The 25,568-nt window shown below is 39.7% G+C and overlaps 1 pseudogene across 2 annotated transcripts; it reads right to left on the bottom strand.

Moving 5' to 3' along the window:
• Positions 1 to 273: 273 nt before the first annotated feature.
• On the bottom strand, positions 274 to 6,496 carry Gpr141-ps1 (G protein-coupled receptor 141; annotated as a pseudogene). Of its 2 annotated transcripts, XR_015641689.1 has the most exons (3): positions 5,573 to 6,496; positions 4,316 to 4,395; positions 1,376 to 2,824 (listed from the first exon to the last, which is right to left on the bottom strand). The product of XR_015641689.1 is annotated as a G protein-coupled receptor 141, transcript variant X2 (transcript). The 2 variants fall into 2 exon arrangements; XR_015641688.1 differs by lacking the exon at positions 5,573 to 6,496 and having other exon boundaries at positions 274 to 2,824; positions 4,316 to 4,399.
• Between the last annotated feature and the right edge of the window lie 19,072 nt (positions 6,497 to 25,568).

Raw genomic sequence — 25,568 nt, 5'->3', positions numbered from 1 at the left:
AATGGTCTGACACATAATTTTCAGATATAGACAAAATGTAGACTTTGTCATAACTAGCATGTATGGCATTAGGTACAATTCCTAGGGAGTTCCTAGTTTCGTCCTAAACTTCATAAAGCTGTTCATAAAATCTCTATCAATATCTCTATCAATATTTGGTCTTCTGAGCTCTCACTAGAACATCCATTAAACACTGCATTTTAGAACCTCTCTAGCCTACATTTCATAATTCTTCCAAATTCTACTCATAAACCAGCCCCAAAGCTTCAAGAAATGAGTCATTTTTTTATTAATTACTTTATAATACTATAACCAAATTACTAACAGAACAAGTTAAAGGAGGATTTGTTTTTTTTTTTAACCACAGCTTGATACTATACACTTGAGTAAAATATGAGTGTAGAAGAGATGTGGCCAGGGGTCTTTTTCATCTATGGAAACAAGAAGCAGAAAATCAGAGAGGAAGAACTGTTGACCTACTTCGTCTTGGGAAGTTCTTGCTTCCCAAAGTTTCTAAAACATCAACGTGAGGACCAAACTTGTGATACATGAGCCTTGTGAGGGCATGCTTCATTATCAAGCTATGACAGCTCTGTCTTAAAATTGTACTTCATAAGGTGCCACCAAATTAGGAAAGCACTCAGTCCTACATGTTTGGAACTCTATCACAGGACCCATGGAGAGGATTGCAAATATTTAACCCAAAGTTCAATGATTAATAAACACAACTAATCTCCACATGACTCCAAAATTCATTTGTATTGACTATGCTCACCTATTAGCCACCAGAGAACTATTTGAGTGTGGTATTAATTAAATACATTCTTCAAGGAAGCATTATTATAAGCAAAAAATAAGTACATGTCAATTTCTATGTGATAGAAACAGAATCTAAGTTAGTTATCTTGGTTAATTTTATTGAGTATGTCAGACACAGATGCTCCTTTTAATTATATGATGGTTCTTGAGTGTCTAGAAAAATTATAAAAAAGAGCTATATGGCTTCAAAGGTTTGTGGCCAATGAGTCTGTTGGCATCATCAGCCCAGGTCCAATTTTTGTTGCTATTGTTGGTGGTGGTGGGGTTTGTTTCGTTTGTTTGTTTGTGTTGTCTTCCTCAATGTCTTTTACTGCTTCGTACTGAAGGTAGATCAGGAGGTAGCCTCCAGCTTCCAAATCCCTACTGTGCCTTGATCAGGATGAACCTCACTGATGTCCAGTCTCTTGGAAGAGTTTCTCCTAACTTTCTTGACCACACTGTTCAAGGTAATACTCTCCTCTCCGTGCTGATACCAGCAAGAAATCTTAATTTAAATAGATTGAGGTTATTTTAGTTCTTTTTTTTTTTTTTTTTTTTTTTTTTTTTTTTTTTTTTTGGAGCTGGGGACCGAACCCAGGGCCTTGCACTTCCTAGGCAAGCGCTCTACCACTGAGCTAAATCCCCAACCCCTGAGGTTATTTTATATCCCCATTTATAACTCTATGTTGTCTAAATTTTGATGGACAGGACTGGGGGGAAACACATTCAGAGAAAAACGTGGTAGAGTGAAAGCCTCAGGAGTTGGGGAGAACTAATACATGTGCTTGGCTGAAGTGAATACTGAATGAAACAGGAAAAGGATAAAAGGATGTGTTTGGTTGATATACAGCTAAGAAATCCAATATATTCTGGGATACATTTAGGGCTTGTAAGCATTCTCAAAGAAAAAGTAGATAATTAAGGTTAATTATGTTTTTGTAACAAAACAACTGTGGCTAAGAGAAATCCAAAAATCTGATATTCAGGATCAGAGAGCTTGAAGTTTTTAAAGATGATAACAGCACTCCATCTATTCAACTAAAATGATTTTCATCACTGTGTCCTATATACCAATCACAGAAAGAGCTTGAGAAGGTCTAATGGATGACACCACCTACAAAACATAACATATCCAGGCAGCAGAAGGCTGTTAAAGCAACACAAATTTCATTGTATAGTATCAACTTAGAATTTTCTTGCTCTGGATAATTTTGAATAAAATATACCCTGAACACATGGTGGGGTATAAAGCAGACAACTATGACCAACAGGAAGAAAAAGCTTTTGATCTGGGCTCTGTACTCTTGATGGGCCCACATACAAGGCCAATAGGCTTTTATCAAACGAAGAATGACAGCCAGCTGTATCAGAAAGAGGACCAGAACTGTTGTCATCATAATGACAATTATAGAGTAGTTTATGATGATGATGTTCCTGCAGTTGAGAGATCTATGAAACTCAAAGCACCGTTGTTGCTCTGTGTAACTTGGATCTGTGCCATACTGTAAAAAAAATATCGGTAGAAAGATGAAGCTTCCTACCATCCAAATTATAATGCTTAGAGCCACAGCATGGAACTTTTGTAGCTGTTGCATCTGGAGTTTCTTAAAATAGATGAGCAACCGAAGGGTAACAATGGCCACATAGAAAACAAAGGTAAGGTACATATGAGCATAAATGACCCCACTAACCATTCGGCAGGTAAAGGACCCAAGCTTCCAGACTGCTGAGAGATAGTAGCTGAGGCGGAATGGCAGACTAATCAGGAGAAGGGAGTGTAGCACAATGATATTAATGATGATTGTGGCAATCGCTGATTGGCTATTCCTCTTGAATATCATGTGTGACATCATAACTGTTCCAACGGTGCCTCCAAATAAGACCACACTATAGGCTGTTGTCAGAATTGCCCTGCAGTAGGCATCACAGCCTTGCCGTGCTGTAGGCGTCACCACACTTGAACCATTTGACACGATGGCTACATTCACCACATCCATGGTATATCGTGAAGAAATTGGATCACAAACTGTCAAATCAAAAGTTTTACAAAATTATGATTGACATACTGAAATGATGCAATCATGTCCCAATATTGAACTTTTCAATCCTTGAGTATTCTTTAAAAACTTTGAAATCATATAAAAGAAATTCTGTTGTAAATTCTGCCCAGTAATTCAAACATACTGGAGACAAGAGTGAATGAAGTTAAATAATGAAGTTGGGTGGGCTTGAATGTAAAACCCAGAACTGTGCTCTTATATATTCTATAAACAGATATGCTCACGTATGTATACCAGGACAAGTGGAGTATCATGACAGAGAAATATCTAGATCCAATCATATTCAAAACAGCACCAAACTTCTTCAATCGTTGAAATAAATAGTGTGCACTGTACATATATGTTCATACTGTGTGCATGAACATTCATTCATGTGCCTATCCATGGTCAGTTAGCAACAGGTTATCTTCCTCAGTGGCCCTGCACTTTAATTTTTGAAACAGTTTCTCATGGCTTCTGGAACTTTTCAACACAGATGGCCTATTTGGCCATCTGCACCCTGGAATCTGTGTCCAGACCTGTGTCCACCTCTAAGTGGACAAACGCCTCCATACCTAGCTCTTACTTGGGTCCTGAGGACCCAGACTCACATCCTTCTGCTCACACTGACCCTCTCCCAGCCGATAAATAGCATTTCAAGGCAACATATTCATGATACAGAAATTAACCAAATTTAAGTGAAACTGGGGTCAGTAGAACCCAGTGCATATTCAGATCAGATTTATAAATATGACCCCTCAAGTTTCAGGCAAATGGATTTATAACAATGCAGAGAAAACCCAAACAAATCATTTCACTATCACAGGAATGTTTGTCAGGTGACCTTGGATTTTTTTTTTCTGGGTGAAGTTTTTGAGCAAGAACCTTTCTAGCACATGCTTATTCTGGGACTTCTTTCTGCTTAAACTTGAATACTTTCACACACTGGTGTGTTTAGTTTTGGTAAAATGGTGTTGGAGGATGGTTTGTTTGATTGTTACTTGTTTTTCTAGTGTGAGTTTGTGGCCTATTGTTCCATGAGCAGTAAGACTGAGGTTGCTTGCAGCCATCCAGCAAATACAGGCAGTGCAGTTGTGTACTTAGAGGCTGAGGAGGGACATGTTTCAAGAGGGGCAGTTTCAAGAACTTCCAGAATGGAAGGAGGAAGGCTGTGCTGGCTGCAGTGAATGGTGATTTAGACATTCTGTGAGCTCATTTACTTCAGACTACTTCATGATTTAAAAAAATCATGATTTTTAATATTAAAACACAAGCAGCTCCTGACCTTTATTCTAAGTGTCATGGTAGATAACTAAGATATTTAAAATGGTTGCTACACAAATATATATTTAATAAATACCTATTTTAAACACTAACAATTTCTCAAGACCCCTGTCCTAACATCCCAAGACTGAGGCCCTGACAGCTCCAGCTTCTTGAGTGGGTCTGAGGCTTGTCCCCATGTGCCCCTTGCTCACCTGTCAAGAGGCACAGTAGAATTATTTGTGTCTCAGTGAGAAGTCATTTGCATGGCAAGTCTGAAGATTCTGAAGTTTTTCTGCAAATACAACATTTTTTGTGAAAAGAATAACTGTTGTTTTTTTTTAATAGAAATTCAGTTGACTATAGCATAGTTATTGCCCTCAATAAGATTTTATGTTAATTTAAAAACATTATAACTTCAATAATGTTTATGGTCAAACAGGCATTTTAATGAAGTGCATACATTCGAACTATGTGACTTTTGCCTGCTTTATGTGAAATTATATTTCATATGCTTACATTAACAAATTTAACACAATTTAGAGTTTAAATTTTGGTCTTTTTTGAATCTAAGTATATGATTTAAGACTGAAACTAATTTAAACTACTTTTGAAAATTATATGAATTTTGAATTTAATTTGAAAATAATTAGGCCTTCATTATGATGCAGTTCCACAGCTTAACTGGGTGTGTCCTGAGACAGAGGAGAACCTTTGGAGAAACACAAGTCGCTCTACTCTAAGCAGCTGCTTTAATAATGGGACAGGAGACTGAACTTCCCTGTAGCTATAAAAAACCGACTGATGACTCCCTTCAGGGGTTAACTTGGACTGCATCAATATAGAAAATTGAAATCATGACATTGGCAGGAAAAGACTCAGAAAAACATGAACAGCAAGTAGAACCTAGATATAAAATAATCTATGTATTCATACAAACACCTGTGTGTTGGCATGTAGATGTGTATGTATGCTAAGTCAGGAGATTAGGAAAGAGAGCATGGCAATAGAGAAAGAGATCTTAAAAGAAATGAGAACAAAATAGTATTACATTTTAAAAGGTGGACGATTTGAGGCACAGGAGATAGCCAGACTGAGGTGAGCTGAGGAGATGGAGTAGAACAGCGACAGACAGGATAGCTAAGAACAATATAATGATGCACATATATGAAAATGTTGTAACAAAACAGAACTTGGCGTGCTTACTTAAAAAACTAGTAAACTGATAAATAAAAGAACCTAACAGATTGTCTGACATCTCAGACAGACCTAGCCTGCCTTTTGGTATTTCTCAGGAACTTTCTACATTTTCTCTCACAACTTTACCTAGTGACTCCGACCCCATTTTCTAACCTTATCCTTCAAAAGCCTATAATGAATTCTGGGTATTTCTTGGGTCATTAAAACCAAGCACCAAAATGTCTAGAGACTCAGCCCTCCAAAAACCCAAACATAGCCATCCAAATACTTGCCTGCTTCTTTCCAGTTGTAATCTATCTTGGTGGAAAATTCAAGGCACCGTGGTCATCTGTTGTTCTACATCAAAGCAGCCAGTAAACGCAGTTGCTGGAGCCAAGACTATCCTAGCCCAACAGACAACACAGCCATGAGTGGGCCGATGAGTGGAGGGACAAGGGCAAGACTTGCACTGAAGTCTCCAGAAGTCCAACAGCCAAGATGCAGAGTCCTGATAAACTAAGCCTTTGAGCTCAAACGGACATTGTCTCGACAGTGGGGCAGATTCAAACCAGAGATGTGTTTTCACTCCCAATGACTTATTCGTAAAGTTAAAATGAAAACTGCAGAGGAATTTTCCAGCGCGGTTTCTCATCCTGCTTTTAGGGACCACCCCAAATTCTGACTCAGAATAAGAATGGTATGGGGAAATACTTCCTGGACAGCTTTCTCTCCGTCGGGGTCTCCGCACATCCCATTGTTCATGGGCTCCCTTCGCCCAATCAGGCTGCTGTCTGGAAGTGCGGTTCTTTTGGAGTTTCACCCTTCTGCTGATGTAGCTTCTACAGGTTTGCTTCTCCCAAAGGTCCCATATTCTTTCATGAGCTGTCTCGCCTCCTGTCCTAACCTTAGCTGTCCTAAAACATTGAAACATACTGGAAAAGAAGTGTAAACGGAGTCGCACAGGAAGATAAAAGAGACCAATACACCTTCAATGATGGCAGGCACCTGCCGTGAATCATACCAAGATTCAGCTACAGAAACTAAAAACAATGGAAATGTTGTTGTCTCTCAAGCTCATTACTGCCTACATTTGAGCATTAGTGGAGATTATTTTCAAGTTCCTTTCAAAAATGTAAACATCACCTGTACCTGTGCTATCTGCTACTCAATTGTTCAACAGTGCTTCTCACTTCGAAGACATAAGCTAACCCAGTCTACTTGTAACAGACCCATCTGCTTAATTATTCGAATAAAACTTAAACAAAAGATAAAACTTTGGCTCTTACTAAGATAGTAACAATTTCACCAGCTCAACTCAGCTAGAAAAAGAAAAATCACTACACACAGAAACAAGTTTCAACCAATTGTAAGCATGTCAATTCTTAAGTCAAATTAATTCATAAAATACAAAATCTGGGTCACAGCTCAGTTTTGGATGTATTAATCTGACAATCTTTATTTTTTTCAATAAAGTGTGTTCCTGGGATCTGTATGCTAAAGTATGTTCCCATAGAAACGGTGCTATGTTTAGAGCTTGCTCCTATGAGGAAGGAAAACTGGGAAATAGGTTACCTGCAACCAACAGCAGAGAATAAAATGAAATAAATAAAACAAAACAGTGTAATGAAAACTGCGCCGTATAGCTGTTGTGCACACGGAAGCCATGGATGTCTGCTAAAACGTGTGCATGTTCTATCACGGCAGGAGGAACTCGGCAGTCCCCACACCGCCTCCACCCACAGTCAGATGTAGCCTTTGCTCCATGGAGACATGAAAATTCTTTAATGAGAAACACTATTCCTAACAAGACAGCCTAAAAAGTGGTTTACTTCAGGATAATACTTTTTTTTTATTTAACCAAACTCAGAGCTGAGGACATTTTCACTGCGATCAACTAGGGCCAGAAACGATGTCATCCCTACCCCACCAGGAAGCACATGGTGGGAGGTTTGCTGTTAGAGGAACAGTTAACTTGTTTTCTACTTTTTTTTAAATTAAATTAATCTACATTCACGACCAAAAGGGATGCTTTTTGACATTTAAATACATGTACAATATATATTTTTCTTGGATTTCTTTCCAGATTCAATTTCTTGTGTTCTTTCTCCCCTTTCAATGTCTCTCCCTCCTCCCCTCAAACAGTCTCTACTGGGAGACCCCACAGCCTGGTCAGGTGGGCACTCCTGAGGCTGCAGAGCAGAAGAGACCACCAACACTGCCCACCCCTGCCCACATCCCTGGCCCAAGAGGAAACTGTATAAGGCCTCTGGGCTCCCGTTGGGGAGGGCCCAGGAGCGGCAGGACCCCTGCCTGAGACACCGCCGGAACCTGAAGGAAACAGACCGGAAAAACAGTTCTCTGCAACCAAATCCCGTGGGAGGGAGAGCTAAACCTTCAGAGAGGCAGACAAGCCTGGGAAACCAGAAGAGACTGCTCTCTGTACATACATCTCGGACGCCAGAGGAAAACACCAAAGGCCATCTGGAACCCTGGTGCACTGAAGCTCCCGGAAACGGCGGCACAGGTCTTCCTGGTTGCTGCCGCTGCAGAGAGCCCGTGGGCAGCACCCCGCGAGCGAACTTGAGCCTCGGGACCACAGGTAAGACCAACTTGTCTGCTGCAAGAAAGCTGCCTGGTGAAATCGGGACACACAGAGGCAGAACTCCTCTAGGACCGGGCACGTCCTGTGTTAAATCAGGAACAGATAAACCAGTTAAACAACCCCATAACTCCTAAGGAAATAGAAGCAGTCATTAAAGGTCTCCCAACCAAAAAGAGCCCAGGTCCAGACAGGTTTAGTGCAGAATTCTATCAAACCTTCATAGAAGACCTCATACCAATATTATCCAAACTTTTCCACAAAATTGAAACAGATGGATCACTACTGAATACCTTCAACGAAGCCACAATTACTCGTATACCTAAACCACACAAAGACACAACAAAGAAAGAGAACTTCAGACCAATTTCCCTTATGAATATCGACGCAAAAATACTCAACAAAATTCTGGCAAACCGAATCCAAGAGCACATCAAAACAATCATCCACCATGATCAAGTAGGCTTCATCCCAGGCACGCAGAGATGGTTTAATATACGGAAAACCATCAACGTGATCCATTATATAAACAAACTGAAAGAACAAAACCACATGATCATTTCATTAGACGCTGAGAAAGCATTTGACAAAATTCAACACCCCTTCATTATAAAAGTCCTGGAAAGAATAGGAATTCAAGGCCCATACCTGAACATAGTAAAAGCCATATACAGCAAACCAGTTGCTAACATTAAACTAGAAGGAGAGAAACTTGAAGCAATCCCACTAAAATCAGGGACTAGACAAGGCTGCCCACTCTCTCCCTACTTATTCAATATAGTTCTTGAAGTTCTAGCCAGAGCAATCAGACAACAAAAGGAGGTCAAGGGGATACAGATCGGAAAAGAAGAAGTCAAAATATCACTATTTGCAGATGATATGATAGTATATTTAAGTGATCCCAAAAGTTCCACCAGAGAACTACTAAAGCTGATAAACAACTTCAGCAAAGTGGCTGGGTATAAAATTAACTCAAATAAATCAGTTGCCTTCCTCTATACAAAAGAGAAACAAGCCGAGAAAGAAATTAGGGAAACGACACCCTTCATAATAGACCCAAATAATATAAAGTACCTCGGTGTGACTTTAACAAAGCAAGTAAAAGATCTGTACAATAAGAACTTCAAGACACTGAAGAAGGAAATTGAAGAAGACCTCAGAAGATGGAAAGATCTCCCATGCTCATGGATTGGCAGGATTAATATAGTAAAAATGGCCATTTTACCAAAAGCAATCTACAGATTCAATGCAATCCCCATCAAAATACCAATCCAATTCTTCAAAGAGTTAGACAGAACAATTTGCAAATTCATCTGGAATAATAAAAAAACCCAGGATAGCTAAAGCTATCCTCAACAATAAAAGGACTTCAGGGGGAATCACTATCCCTGAACTCAAGCAGTATTACAGAGCAATAGTGATAAAAACTGCATGGTATTGGTACAGAGAAGGACAGATAGACCAATGGAATAGAATTGAAGACCCAGAAATGAACCCACACACCTATGGTCACTTGATTTTTGACAAAGGAGCCAAAACCATCCAATGGAAAAAAGATAGCATTTTCAGCAAATGGTGCTGGTTCAACTGGAGGTCAACATGTAGAAGAATGCAGATCGATCCATGCTTATCACCCTGTACAAAGCTTAAGTCCAAGTGGATCAAGGACCTCCACATCAAACCAGACACACTCAAACTAATAGAAGAAAAACTAGGGAAGCATCTGGAACACATGGGCACTGGAAAAAATTTCCTGAACAAAACACCAATGGCTTATGCTCTAAGATCAAGAATCGACAAATGGGATCTCATAAAACTGCAAAGCTTCTGTAAGGCAAAGGACACTGTGGTTAGGACAAAACGGCAACCAACAGATTGTGAAAAGTTCTTTACCAATCCTACAACAGATAGAGGCCTTATATCCAAAATATACAAAGAACTCAAGAAGTTAGACCGCAGGGAAACAAATAACCCTATTAAAAAATGGGGTTCAGAGCTAAACAAAGAATTCACAGCTGAGGAATGCCGAATGGCTGAGAAACACCTAAAGAAATGTTCAACATCTTTAGTCATAAGGGAAATGCAAATCAAAACAACCCTGAGATTTCACCTCACACCAGTGAGAATGGCTAAGATCAAAAACTCAGGGGACAACAGATGCTGGCAAGGATGTGGAGGAAGAGGAACACTCCTCCATTGTTGGTGGGATTGCAAACTGGTACAACCATTCTGGAAATCAGTCTGGAGGATCCTCAGAAAATCGGACATTGAACTGCCTGAGGATCCAGCTATACCTCTCTATACCCACAAGATGCCCCAACATATAAAAGAGACACGTGCTCCACTATGTTCATCACAGCCTTATTTATAATAGCCAGAAGCTGGAAAGAACCCAGATGCCCTTCAACAGAGGAATGGATACAGAAAATGTGGTACATCTACACAATGGAATATTACTCAGCTATCAAAAACAACGACTTTATGAAATTCGTAGGCAAATGGTTGGAACTGGAAAACATCATCCTGAGTGAGTTAACCCAATCACAGAAAGACATACATGGTATGCACTCATTGATAAGTGGCTATTAGCCCAAATGCTTGAATTACCCTAGATGCCTAGAACAAATGAAACTCAAGACGTATGATCAAAACATGAATGCTTCATTCCTTCTTTAAAAGGGGAACAAGAATACCCTTGGCAGGGAAGAGAGAGGCAAAGATTAAAACAGAGACTGAAGGAACACCCATTCAGAGTCTGCCCCACATGTGGCCCATACATATACAGCCACCCAATTAGACAAGATGGATGAAGCAAAGAAGTGCAGACCGACAGGAGCCGGATGTAGATCGCTCCTGAGAGACACAGCCAGAATACAGCAAATACAGAGGCGAATGCCAGCAGCAAACCACTGAACTGAGAATAGGACCCCCGTTGAAGGAATCAGAGAAAGAACTGGAAGAGCTTGAAGGGGCTCGAGACCCCATATGTACAACAATGCCAAGCAACCAGAGCTTCCAGGGACTAAGCCACTACCTAAAGACTATACATGGACTGACCCTGGACTCTGACCTCATAGGTAGCAATGAATATCCTAGTAAGATCACCAGTGGACGGGGAAGCCCTGGGTCCTGCTAAGACTGAACCCCCAGTGAACTAGACTGGTGGGGGGAGGGCGGCAATGGGGGGAGGGTTGGGAGGGGAACACCCATAAGGAAGGGGAGGGGGGAGGGGTGAGGGGGAAGTTTGCCCGGATACCGGGAAAGGGAATAACACTTGAAATGTATATAAGAAATACTCAAGTTAATAAAAAAAAAAACAGTCTCTACTGTTACTACACGTGTGTGTGTGTGTGTGTGTGTGTGTGTGTGTGTGTGTGTGTGTGTGTGTGTGCGTGCATGCACATAGGCTGTGTATCAGAGAAGACAGAATATTTGCCTTTCTGAATCCAGTTCATTTCTCTCAACGTGATGATTCTGAATCCCATTCGTTTGCTGAGGCTGACATGATTATTACCAAGACACTACTGAGTACATGCTGCATTTTCTTTACCGTTCATCTGTTGGTAGGTATGCAGGCTGCTTCAGTCTCCTGCTTGTTGTGAACACTGCAGCTAGAAACAAGGTTGTACACGTGTTTCTGTAGCATAATGGCTCAGACCCCTTACAGTGTGTGCTCTGAATGGTATGTGTGGATCATATAGCTGTTCTATTTTTAGATTTTTGAGAGACCTCCACATGAATTCCATGGTGGTTGGATGAGTTTCTAAGGGTTCTTCACTGTTTGCTTTCTTGAGGAGTGTGGAAAGTTTGAGACACTCTCTGAAACTTTAGTCTGGGAATGGAATTAAGCATTCATATAGAAACACTTTGAAAAAAATCTCAGAGAATCAAAGATGCTGTTTTAAAGACTTACTTTTATTCACATGTATCTGTGTGTACATGCTCATGTGGGTGCATGAACGTGTGGAGGTCAGAACAGAACGTTGAGTCCCCCGAAGCTTGATTTTCAGGCAATTATAAGCCATCTGTCATGGGTGCTAGGAAGTACATCTTCTTAACCACTGACCTCTCTTTCCAGCCCTCAAAAGTGGTGTATATAGTCTATTCTCATGTCATAAACTGAAGTTTCACATGAGCATTAATTGTTAGCCTGTCATTTTTCAGAAGTCAATACATCTTCATCAGGTACATACAGGAAACCAATGTTTCTAAGGAGCTACTGTGTATCCTTCTATGCCAGGTGTCTTTGGAGATGGCTCTTGAGGGGCTGTCTCGGCCCCTGAAGGAATGGAATGGAAATTGTTCACCATCCTTACAGTCGCTAAAGTGCTGTTGGGAAATGTCCTTGGGCAACTGGTAAGAAAAATCAGAAGCTACTCACTCTTCAAACACATTTATACGCTTATGTTGTGGAATCCTGGGAAATGCCATCTGATCTTGACTGCCCAGAAACCAGGTCACCCTGAGTTCTGGATGTTGTGAGGGGACTTCAAGTGCTCTCCATAATGGCATCTCTGCTCTTAGTTTCTGTTCACTTACTTCTCTCTAAGGCTATGTGCATATGCGTTTCACCTCCCGCTCTCATAGCCACAAACAAATTTTCTAGTATAAAAATTTGAGATTTGGAATGAGAAAAGTAAATACAAATTACTCCTTTCCTCTCTGAAGATGAAAGCTAGAGGAAGTTAGTGCCCCTCTAACCCTTCTCCCAGGGAACATGCCAGGATCAGAACTTTTTAGAATCCTTCCGAGTCAACCGAAGTCTATTTTGAAAAGCTTATTCTCTGGCATATAGAGCTTCAAGTAATAAAACCACAGCTGGCACACAGAAGTATTTGGTAGCTGAGTTATAGATATTCATTTTAAAATATGTGCACATGCCCAATCTGCTTTCTTTTCTCCAGGGCATATCACGAGCAGATTTCAGGACCAAGTGGAAACTCTTTGAGAAAAATTTTCTGTACTAAATGTGCATACATTGTGTTGGCATTATTCTTGAAAAACATAACTCTTTAGGTAGCATTAAATTGCCTGACATATTGGATAGGTGGAAATGAGATGGTGATATGTTAATACTACCCTATTTTGTATAACAGTCAAGAGACAAGAAAACCATACATTTTGACATCATAGAATTCTTTTTTTAATTTTTATTGGTTATTTTGCTTATTTACATTTAAAATGTTATGCCTTTTCCTGGTTTTCCCTCTAAAAACATCCCATCCCACCCTCTCCCCCTGCCTCCATGAGGGTGCTCCCCTACCCTCCTACCCACCCGCCCACTCCTACTCCACCACCCTAGCATCCCCCTCTGCTAGGTCATCGAACTTGTTGCCAGATAAGTCCATCCTCGGTTACATATGCAGCTGGAGCCATGGGTCCCTCCATGTGTACTTTTTGGTTGCTGCTTTAGCCCCTGGGAGCTCTGGGGGGGAGGGGTCTAGTTGGTTGATCTTCCTATGGTTTGCAAACTCCTTCTGCTCCTTCAATCCTTCCCCTAATGCCTCCATTGGAATCCTGTTCTCAGTCCGATGGTTGGTTGCAAGCATTACATCTGTATATGTAAGGTTCTGGCAGAGCCTTTCAGGAGACATCCATATTAGGCTCCTATCAGCAAGTACTCCAACAATAGTGTCTGGGTCTGTAAACTGTATGATGAGTCTGTGCTTTTTTCCTAACATCCACTTATCAGTGATTGCATACCATGTGTGTTCTTTTGTGACTGTGCTACCTCACTCAGGATGATATTTTCTAATGCCACCCATTTGCCTGTGAATTGCATGAGGTAATTGTTTTTCATGGCTGAGTAGTACTCCGTTGTGTAAATGTACCACGTTTTCCGTATCCATTCCTCTGTTGAGGGACATTTGGGTTCTTTCCAGCTTCTGGTATTATAAATAAGGCTGCTATGAACATAGTGGAGCAAACATTATATAATTCTATCAGGAACAAATCTCATAAATACTGCAAGCTAGTTGGTTATCTCTTTCTGGCAGTGTGTTCTTTACAACTTAAAAGAAAACAAATACTATCTGGGTTTGGTGACTTTATATGGGATGGATCCCCAGGTGGGGAAGTCTCCGATTGGCCTTTCCTTCAGTCTCTGCTCCAAACTTTGCTTCTCTGTTTCCTCCTGTGAATATTTTCCCCATTCTAAGAAGGACTGAAGCATCCACACTTTGGTCATCCTTTTTTTGTGAGTTTCATGTGGTCTGTGGATTGTATCTTGGGTAATCCGAGCTTTTATCAGTAAGTGCATATACAGCCACCAAACCCAGACAACATTGCTGATGCCAAGAAGCACATGCTGAAAGGAGCCTGATATAGCTGTCTCCTGAGAGGCTCTGACAGAGCATGACAAATACAGAAGCGAATGCTTACAGCCAACAACTGAACTGAGAACAGGGTCCTCATTGGAGGAGTTAAAAATGATTAAAGGAGCTGAAGGAGTTTGAAACCCCATAAGAACAACAATACTAACCAGGAACTAAACCACCATCCAAAGAGTATACATGGACAGACCCATGGCTCCAGCTGCATATGTAGCAGACAATGGCCTTATAGGGCATCAATGGGAGGAGAAGCCTTTGGCCTTGCCAAAACTTGATGTTCCAGTATAGGGCAATGTCAGGGCAGGGAGGCTGGAAAGGGTAGGTGGGTGAACACCCTCATAGAAGCAGGGAGAGGGGGATGGACTAGGAGGTTTATGGACCGAAACCAGGAAAGGGAAAAACATTTGAAATGTAAATACAAAAAAATCTAATAAAAAAGAAAACAAATGCATTTTTACATTTTTTGTACATATTTGTGTATGTGTGATATATATGTGTATATATAAAACATATACACATTAGTATATATATGTATGTATATACATATATATATATATATACATATTCATGTGTGAGCATAGATGCACATATAACATGGAAGTCAAAGGGCAACCTCTAGCGTTGGTCCTCAATTTTCACTTTGTTTGAGACAGGGCCTTTGTTACTGTTGTTAGGCACTGTGCATGCCAGGCCAGCTGGCCAGAAGACCTCACTGCATCCTCATGTCTCCACGCAATCTCAGTAGACAAATGTTCTGGTGATTCAGTTCCTCACATTTGTGTGGCAAGTGCTTTGCCCATTGAGCCATCATCTCAGGCTAAGAAAAAACATTCAAGTAGGATAAGAGGGAGTTTTTAAGACTGACCCTGAAACACAACTCTGCTGAAGGAGAGATAAAACCTCAATTCACAGCATGCCCTGTCAGACCGACTTCTCTGCCCCTGGAGTACATTCACGTCTTTATGGATTGAGCCTTTGGCACCTGCCTCTCTGCTCGGAGTGGTGTTAGGCTGTCCTTTGTCATTCTGGTTTCATTAAGATAACTTTCTCAGATCCCAGACTGCATATCTGGAGGTCGCTTGCCTCTGTCACACTCCCCCATTCAATTTCTTCATGCATGAGCTCCACCTGCAACTTTATGATCTATTCACAGTGGTTTATGGCCCAGCTTCTCTTCTCCTAAAACCTCCATCTCTCTGGGGACTCAGCCTCTGGCATTCGAAAGTACAAGTCAGTGTCAGTTTTGAGAATTAGGAATGGTTGGCTTATCTACCACTCTCCTAAAGATACATTTTCCAGGGCTTCAGCATCTGCTTACGGTTGCTTCTCAGTGCTCAGATGAGGGGCTAGCATACAGTTCCTACATTAACTCAATAATTTAAATGAATGTGCAACTATATGTGACCTTCTGAGAGTGGATATGGGATAATAACTTGTTGGTGAGTTAAGAGTTCCTCGCTTAATCTTTACAACTTTTCTGGGGCTAGATCTGAAAGTGATAGTTGGCCTTGGTCTAAAAGAGGTTCTATCATATCAAGGTTCTTCATTTTTTCTTTTATTACTATTTTGTGAATTTTTCATCACACAATATAATTTGATTATGATGTCTGCTCCCTTAACTTCTTTGATCCTCCTCACATTCCTACCTACCCAGCCTAATATTCTTCAGTTCCTCATTTTACAGGAAGGAGCTGAGACAGAGTGGCACCTGGAGTACAGGCTGCACAGAGGACTTGGCTCAGAGGCTTGAAAACCCATCCTTCTTTCTTTACTGATTCAATGCTGCCCAGGGTAAGAATCCCAAAGCCACTATAGCAGATGGTCGCTATTATTCCATATTCCAAAAGATCTTTTCTGTCTTGGCTACTGTCTCTTAACATTTGGGAAGCACCCCAGAATATGAATGTTTTTAGTGAATAATGAGGAAGCACTGTGTTCAGCAGAGACTTGTATTATTTTTTTTTTCGATTTCAGATCCTTAAATGTTATGTGAGAATTGTCTCTGTGCCTTAGGGCTCCAGTCTGAAAAAAATGCAACTCACCTCTTAAAGTTGTCATAGACTGTGTTTGGACCCGTTCCGCTTTGATTCTACTCCTTTATGAAAGGAATACAATATTTTCTCAGAGAAGAGCATAGGAGAGGAATGGACAGTTTAGCTAACACATCAGATGTAGCTCCGATCAAAAGATTAAACCCAACACTTTCCTGAGATGCCAATGATCTTGAGATCTTACTATCTAGAGGGAGTTCAGTTGAGATACGGTTCACAATGTATCTGATTAATGTGGCAAAGGAGACTAGGGGGGAAGTCTCAATGCCTTTTTAAGGGTATACTAATACTCAGACATGTCTAGAATATAAACATGTGTGTCACTATAATCTATCTCCAAACCAACATTTCGAAGCATTTATTGTGTTTATGATTCAACTGGGATCTTATTAATATGGAAATTCTGACCCAGCAGTTCTGGGTCCTGAGATCCTGCATCTGTCACTCATACCCAAAAGATGTACAAAATACTTACTGCTCCATGGCATACACCTTATGCAGTAAGAGAGTACATGCAGTAGCCATTGGCACATGTATCTATTTTAAACAATCAATAAAATATAATAATTCATTTACTTCATCACCCTCCACATTTGAAGTGTTCTCTCAAGGCAAGTGCTATTAAACACAGTTATCTAAGAATGCACAATTTATTTTTGTTTTCTGCATATAAGTGGTTTCCTGGAGTATGTGCACCATGTTCATGCTGGTGCCCATGACAGCCAGAAAAAGGCAGTGGATCTACTGTAACTAAAGGCACAGAGGGTGGTGTGTAGCTTTGTGGGTGCTAGGAACCAAACCTAGATCTTCTTTAAGAGCAATGATAGCTCTTAAGTACAGAGCCATCTCTTCAGCTTCCAAAAACACAGCTTATTAAATAATTACTAGTCTCAGGGACTTCCTGCCACAAGCTTTGTAGCCATGAGGATCTTAAGAGAATTGACAAAACATCCAGAGAAGGAGGACTCTCGAGATGGATGTAATCAACATAGAGCATTGTTGCTAACATAACACAAACTTTCGCTCAAAATTGTTCACTCATGATAGGGATGTGCTCAGAGAATCTTTGTAGCTATAAAATACATAGGCTTACACATGGGATTTTTGAATGGAAGCTTTTTTGCTTATTTATATAATCAAATTCAAAAATATAACCCGTAGGGGTTAGTGTGGACTGTCCAATCAAAACGGGCCCTATGATGGTGACCTACTTTTTACATTGATAGTTCAATGTACTCAAAGAAATGCCCTTATCCATTTAACGATTCCACCCTCAATCCAGCATGTCCTGAGCTGTGAGAGAAATCTCACATTTCCTTCTGTCTAAGTAGAAAAATAATTACTGGGTCTTGATTACAATGGAGACTACAGAACTCTGGACTCTTTTTCAGGCTTCAGTTAGAATGAAGAACAATTTCACTAATCACATTTAACTCAAAATGCCACAAGTCTCTTTAAAAATAAACCTCCTTTTCACAGAAAGCCCAAACCCTAGGGGATTCTGCCAGTCCAAAGCGGACACCTTGCTCAGAGTGTTAAAAACTGTTTTTAATTAAGTGTACAGGCCAGTCTCCTTTCAAAGGAAATGAAACTTCTTTAAAAATCACTTCATTTGTCCTCTTATTAGTAAATGAAAAGGCACAGAAAAGCTTATAGACCTTGGTGATAAGCAGGGTGGATCACATTGTCCAAGTGCTGTGGTATGAAAGGACACTCAAGAAAACTGACACCATCACAGGGAGACAGGGAATAATTTCCCTGGGGCAATGTCCTGCCTCAGATACTCTCAGAACATTGCCTTGTATATAGTTTTAAATTCCTTCCAGACCATTACAGCACCGTGTTATGCAATGGACAGTTTGACATGCTGCTTGAATTGTACTCTTGAGGAAAAGGGACAGCTGACATTTGGGCTCAGATAGGTATTGTGTGCTTTGCACAAGGCACAGAATCTTTGAACCCTTATTTAAAAAAAAACAGGCAGTATATAATCTTGTTTCCTGTGTTAAGAAGGTTTTTTTTCAAAAGAAGAAACATGAAACTGACAGGAGCCCCAAGCATGACATGGCTTCCTAAGATGACAAAGTGCTATTGCACTAGTTCATTCTCCAAGCCTTCCTTCACTCTACTGCTAGTGGCTTTTTTTTTTTGCTTTTTGTTTTCATATTAAGAAATATCTATATGCCTCATGACTAAACAATAGTCCCATAAGGTCCTTTGGGATGTCATGGCTCAGTTTGGCTCAAAAGTAGACTTTGGCGGTTCGGGGTGAGGCAGAGCCTAAGAAAATGGGCACTGCAAATGCGTTACCTTAGGAGCTGCTCCTTGGAGTGCAATATAGATACAAGGTAGGCAGATTCTCAGAGTGACAGGACAGGAGAGGCTGGGTGTGGGAGGAGGAAGGAAGCAGGGAGAAACTACTTAAACAGGAAAAGTAATTATGTCACATAATCACCAATGTCCTTTTTCACCAATGGTTTTAATTTAAGACAGTTTTGCAAAATAAAATTTCAGTATGCGAGGAGACACTATTTTCTGAAACCTGTTACAGGCATGTCGAGCCTAACCCTGAATTCTGCTGCGTGCCGTCTGAAAGCTTGGTCTTCAGCCATCCCCTATGAATATCCAAGGATGCAGAGAGCAGAACGCTGCTGGTGAAATGAGAAAAGGGGTTTAGCTCCTCCTTGAAAGAGAAGCAGAATCTTTGGAGGATCTGTAGTGTTTTGAATCTGAACATCAGCCAGTCTTTGCGCATGTGTGACTTTCTCTGCATTAGTAACAAGTGATTTTCTCCCCCAATCAGGCAGAGAGGGAGCTTTCAGACTGATCAACTGGCCATGTCCTTAGATAGTCACTTGACGACTCTGGCTTTTACTAGCAACACCCAGAATTGATGAACAGTAAAAAGTACAAGATCTATATATGCATAAACTTTATATAATATTTCTACATTTGGTATGCAAATTGCCGCCTTTACTTCAATGCCTATATCACACTTCGATTCTCATTCAAACTTAGACAAGCATTATAGGGCTTCCCCAAATAAGTCATCAAGGCCAAGATCACCTTTCCAGTGTGTTCAAGAACAACTTTGAGTTATCAACTATTGTCAGAACTGACATTAATTATTATCAATATCTTCATCACTCTGAATTATCTTGATTTTTGTCCTGTTCCTTGCCATAAATATAAAAACTCATATTAGGCAATGGTTCTCGGTTAAAAGAGACGAAGATGAGTATTTTTGGTATCTTGGGTAGCTAATGCTATCGACAAATCTTGTAACGCTTTGAGATTTATCACATTTACTGGCATGCAGATATAACTAGGGATATGTGGACCTGTCTGCTTTCTTCCACTTAGATTTTATGTACCTGGAGATGTTATTAATTTTAAATTTTAATCAAATTCACTGAGAGAGAAGGACTGTCTAATTAAAATGCCCTCAACGTTTCTGTTAAAATTATTAAAGCAAGAGCATAGTTTAGTAAGACCCAGGAGACTTTTCAGATTAATGCTCTATTGGACTAACTCAAAAAGTCAAAATGAGTGATTACAATATCTTGAAAAATTATAGGAATTCTCCAGGAAAATGGTTTACCTTCAGTGAAAGAATGATCTCCCATAAGAAACAGAGAAAATTTTATTAGTGGAAACAGCTTCCCAGAGGAGCCTAAACATTATAGTTTTAGCTGAATAAATTTAACAATGTTAGCTGAAGAATAATTCATAAAGATATTCAGATATGAATATGCTGGTACTTACAGCTCACCCATCTAAACTCTTTTATCACCTCATTTTGCAAAATCAGGTATTTAGTACTTCTGCCTGACCCACTCATTCCAGCATGTACTCAGACCTACTTTATCTCTTGAAACATATTGTCATGACACCTTTCCTTATGGTTTTCTAGATAGTTCCATCAACATTTCACCCTTATTCATTGGGTACTATAGAAACCTCTGTTTCACTCTTTCAATCAAGTCTTAATTTCAACCCATGTCGGAGGAGCTGGGAGTGGCAGGCCTTAGATAGGTTTGTTTCCTTTTAAGTTCTCTAGCATACCCTCGCAAACAGCAGCCATAGCTCCTATTTACTGTATTCTTTAGTATTTTACTTCTCAGGAGCTATATTTATGTAATAAATATATTTATTACTCTAGTCTGCTATTCCAAATGACTCATTATATTAAATTTCCTCTGGTGAAGTACATGGGGGTCTCCATTTCCTGACTGGACCTTGATGGATACAAAGAACATTTAAGAATAGTTTATGGTATTTGGTCTTAGCAAACCAATAAAATGTGGTGCTAATATCTGAGATGAGGCAGGGCCCAGGAGGAAAGAAATCAAATATTCTGATCTAGTTTCTTTAGATTGAAGTTTCCTATGATCATAAGTGGTGTTTTCAAGTTAACTGTTCTGTGTTTGTGGCTAAAATTTAGGATAAAGGACAAGGCAAGAGCTATTTCTTGGAGGAAACAATTTACAGTTAACATTTATAGCCAGGGGATTGTGTGATATCTCTTCGGGAAGTGTGTACAAAGAAGCAGGAAGATCACTGAGAGTTGAGTCCTGTGGCACTCTAAACTTTAAAGATACAGTAGAGCTTGAAATTAAATAACTCAGGTGATACAAGAAAAAAAGACCTAAGAACAAGACCTTCTAATAGCTAAAGCAAGTATTTCAGTGAAAGAGACCATTCATTTTATCATTGCTTTCTTTGAGGTTAAGATGAAGATTCATCATGAACCACAAGATTTGTAAACTGATGTCATCAAAAACATTGACAAATTCTATAGCAGAGCCGACTGTCTAAAAACCAATGGAACTGGGCCAAAAATCTGATGGGTGGTGAGACACTAAACACAGAATACACTCAGTGTTTTGGAAACTTTCATAATGCGAAGCTTATAGGGGAAGCCAGGCAGTGATCCAACACTGAATGAAGGGAGTAACTGCATGTCATGCATCGCTCCAGCATTTTTATACAGAGGTTGAAATTCAAGTGTGTGTGTGTGTGTGTGTGTGTGTGTGTGTGTGTGTGTGTGTGTGTGAGAGAGAGTGTGTGTGTGTGTGTGTGTGTGTAAAATAGTGCTCCAATTAGAAAACAATGGAGGTGTTAGTACAACCTTCATAATTTTGTGGTTTCATATTTTAGAACATTGTCTTTACTTTAAAAGAAGTATCCACATTGATCTTTTGGGGTTATGTTTTATGTTTAAGGACATGAAAAGTTTGTATTTCTTCAAGCATCACAATAGAGCAATCCATTTGCCTCATGCACTAAAGCTGTTTTGTGATTTTTGTTGAACTTAATTAATCTGAAACAAATGTGTAAACATTGTATTTCCAGGAACTGCTCCTTGCCAAACTGGATACTGCTCTGGACACACGCTTCTGTGAACCTCCCAACCCCACAGCATAGTTCACATCTAGTACATTCTTACTCTTTTAGGCCTTTTAAAGAGCATTCAAGCATTCCACACCAACTGGAACCAACCACACGTTGACAGGCATAATACTCTTAATCCTTTAATATTGGCAAGAAGCAGACTTTACTTCTAAAAGTGAAATATATCACAAGTCAATTATTCCAAAGCAGTTCAGCATATGTTCAGTCTTTGAATATTTACAATGGTATTCAATCTCAAATAAAAATCTTTCTTTCTTTTAACATTGGCAGATTTTCTGAAGCACATGTCAGCTCGGATAATGTTGCCAAGAGCAACAGCAGCCACAACTCTTTTTATCTCCACGGAATTCTTAGATTGGGCACCAAGGGTATCAAGGTCAAAGTCTTCTTTTCTAACTGACTGACATTGTCAACACAGTTATCTATCTGTGGTTCTTGCCATAGCCACCATCTCACATATAACTATGATGGCATAATTAGTATTTATTATGTTTCTTCAGTGCTGTGATACAAATACAATGAATTATAAAAAATATATTTCAGAAGATGCCATTCAATGAATTTGACTTTAAGAAAGACTCACTGCATGGTTATTGTATTTCTCAGCATCCTTAACAGATAAACGGAATTCTCACTACGGACAAACACCTCTCATTTGCAGATTCCTACACTACTTAGAAGTTCATTGTCATTGGGGAGAGCAGGTTTGTATACAAGAACTAAACAGCTTCCCTACCCTGGAGTCATTCAAGATGGATGGAGCTGTCTACTCAATAGAGCACTATTAATAACCATAAACAAGAGGCGCTGAGCCTGGGGGAGCTTTCTATAGTCCCTCTGGCTGCTGACACTGACGACTGGCAAGCAACTTCCTGCTTTGATAAGAAGTTGCTAAGAAGCCACTGAGAAGTATGCCAACAGGGACAACAGGCAGCTGGTGTTGAATCATGTGAACTCTTTGAATGATGAAGGAAGGACTTGGAAAAGAAATCTCTGTGACAAAACCAAATAGTGGGCAGGATCAGATAGTTTTGAATGATTCATAAAATTCAGAATATATGCCTCTTGTAGAATAGGAAGTTAGAGCCAAAATTATGTCAGTAGTTTATGATAAAATTAGAGATGTTAAAAGAGAGCAATGTTACAACATGTTATAAAAATGCATAAAATGTAAAATGTTTATGATGGTTCGAAAATAAAGAGGAAGACAATTTAGAAGCTGTATCTGACTATTATTCAAACTGATAAAAACAAGGAAACAGAAGCATGGCTAGGAGTGGGAGGGTCCAGAAGACAAGCACAGGAAGTAGAATAAAGAGAGTTCACATGCCTGCTGCCGGAACTGTGAAAGATGCTCAGTGTATCGTACTTTAAAGGAAACATGAATTTGCCAGCAATTTGCCTCCTAAAGATGACTAGAAGGAAGCAGAGTTGGCCTTATGCTGGAGAAAATCCTGGTGTTGAAGGAGCAATGTTTCTGGGGTGATTTCTTCTACCATCAAGAGGAAAGAGGTCCAAAAATATCTTCATTAGCATATGAACATACACAACAATTCACCTATCTGTACACTTTATAGCTATACTTTTTAATCAAAATCCAACAGATATTAATCTCCCCCACCTTCCATTCCAACCCTTCATTTTTCTGGCCTACATAATATAAAAAAGCATAGTTAAATATTTCCCTAATTAATTTTCTTTTACTGATGAATGTTCCATTTTCATGGATTTAATGGTATGTTTCTCTGTCTTTAAATTATGAAACATGTTCAAATATAATACTGGTACTGTTTGCTTGCCTTATTCTCAAGGAAACCTTTGTAGTGAGGTTGTAATCTTTGAGCTGATGAACTCTGGATACGTTTTTTTGTGATGTCTATGCTTTAACTTTCTGCCTGTGCTCCATGCTTACATGTGAAAGCTCCTATCATGTTTCTCCAACCTGCCAACTATTAACAATTAACTTTTGTAGGTTAATTGGCATCTGGTATCTAATTGACTCATCCCCTGTTTTGGTTGTGAGGTCTGTTGCTAAGAAGAATGCTTTTTGTGATTGTAGAAAGGAAGTGGACAGCTCAAGGGATACGGCAGACAGTTGGGTTGTCATGAAACATATGTTTTATGTCCAGAATTGGACATCATCCAAGACTTTCTTCGCTTTCCTAAACTTGAGACTTTGTAAACCTTCAAAAGATGGGCAGACCTGAAAAAGTGCTTCTAGGAGGCAGGTACAGATTTTGGTGTTTACTCTTGTTACTTAAAACAATGTTTTTCTGAGAATAAATGACACAATCTTGACTTCTCTAGAGTCACTACTCTGCTTATTCAACCAGGGATGAGAGGAAGATTCTAAAATTACTGATCAAATGGGCAATGGTCCTATCTTTGTGCTAATACTATGCCTTCTAGAAGAGATATGGTTTAGAATGAAAAAGGAAGAAAGGAAGAAAGAAAGAAAGAAAGAAACAAACAAACAAACAAACAAAAAACAAAGAGGAAGGAACATATCTCAGTCATTGCTAATAACATGAAATATTAAGATGTACCTAAAAGAAACAATATTCCGCAACATTTTTTACCGTTGTCTGAAGTCTCTTCCTTTTGTGTTCCTCTTTCTGTCTTCCCCATCTGCCTTTCTCATGCCCTCTTGTTTACCTATAACTACTAAACAAGGCTCCTCCAAGACCCGAAGTCCTCAGCTTGGTTTTCCTCAAAAAGGGTCTATTTTCCCAAATAGCTGCTACCCCTTCTTCTTAGACCCCCGCTCTCCGATCTGTTTAAGCCCCTTGCTGGGTGAGCTTTCTTGGTTCACCTCTCAAAACAGTGCAGTATCACTGTTGCCTTCTGCCATGGAACTCTCCTCACCAGTTGTTTACATGGTGTTGAATGAGCTCCTATGACAAGGAGAAGTTCTTTGTGCAATAGTGCAAATGAGCAGGATGGTCTTGTTCTAGGCCTTGTCCCTCGTCTTATTGGAAGTAAGTAAGCAATTATCTGGTTGAAGATGATGGCACCACAAATGTTTCTCTCGCTGACTTTGACCCTAAAGCTGGTGAGAGAGCAGAGTTCCTGACAGCCTCATATTGAGACTGATATACAAATTTAAGGGCAGGTACTTGGAGGAGAATCTCGGAATGCATATATATTTTCTATACCACTTCATTCACCCCACACAAAAGATCCTACTACAAGTGAACCCAGTGGATTTCATTCTACTTCAGCAGCCCCTTCACAAGAAAGCTTAGTAGAGAACACCTGTCAACTATAGCTCTTAATAGCAGCTAGAAGCACACTTTCTACTTCTACCTACATCTCAAACACTGCCTTGTCTTTGGCTCTGGCCTCTGTTGGACACTGGCTGCAAGCCAGTTTGACAGCAATGATACTCAGAAAAAAAATGCCATTTAGTTGTCAATGAAGGAAACAGACAAAGATGTCCTTGCCATCTTGCTAAAAATCATATTTAACAGACAGAAGAAGGAAAGGAGTTCATCGTGGGGCGGGGGAGTATTCCTAAGGCATTAGCATATTTTCCAGGCTCCTAGCCTTTTCACAGACAGACCTCATTTTACAACTGATTCTGTGCATGGTAGGTTAATGATTCTCAATTCCTAGACCAAATAAGCCTAGATTGTATCACACTATTAAATAACACTTTCCTGTACTGAAATGAAGCTTGATGATAATGAATTTCATAGCGTTCCTGTGATAACACATGTAAGTATAAGAAAAATACATATATTAATGTGTGTTAACTAGAGAGATGAAATGAGGCAATCTGATATTGTCGTCTCTATATAATCTCCACCTGAAAACAACAGCTAAAATTATCACTTATGATAATGCCGTGTTGTATTTTAATATCATAAATGGTTTGCTTGTGATCATGTGA

This window comes from Rattus norvegicus, chromosome 17 (genome assembly GCF_021556685.1).
Source record: "Rattus norvegicus strain SHRSP/BbbUtx chromosome 17, alternate assembly SHRSP_T2T, whole genome shotgun sequence".
Taxonomy (NCBI): domain Eukaryota; kingdom Metazoa; phylum Chordata; class Mammalia; order Rodentia; family Muridae; genus Rattus; species Rattus norvegicus.
Note: the sequence above shows the minus strand (reverse complement) of the source record. Positions and strands in the feature narration are given on the sequence as shown.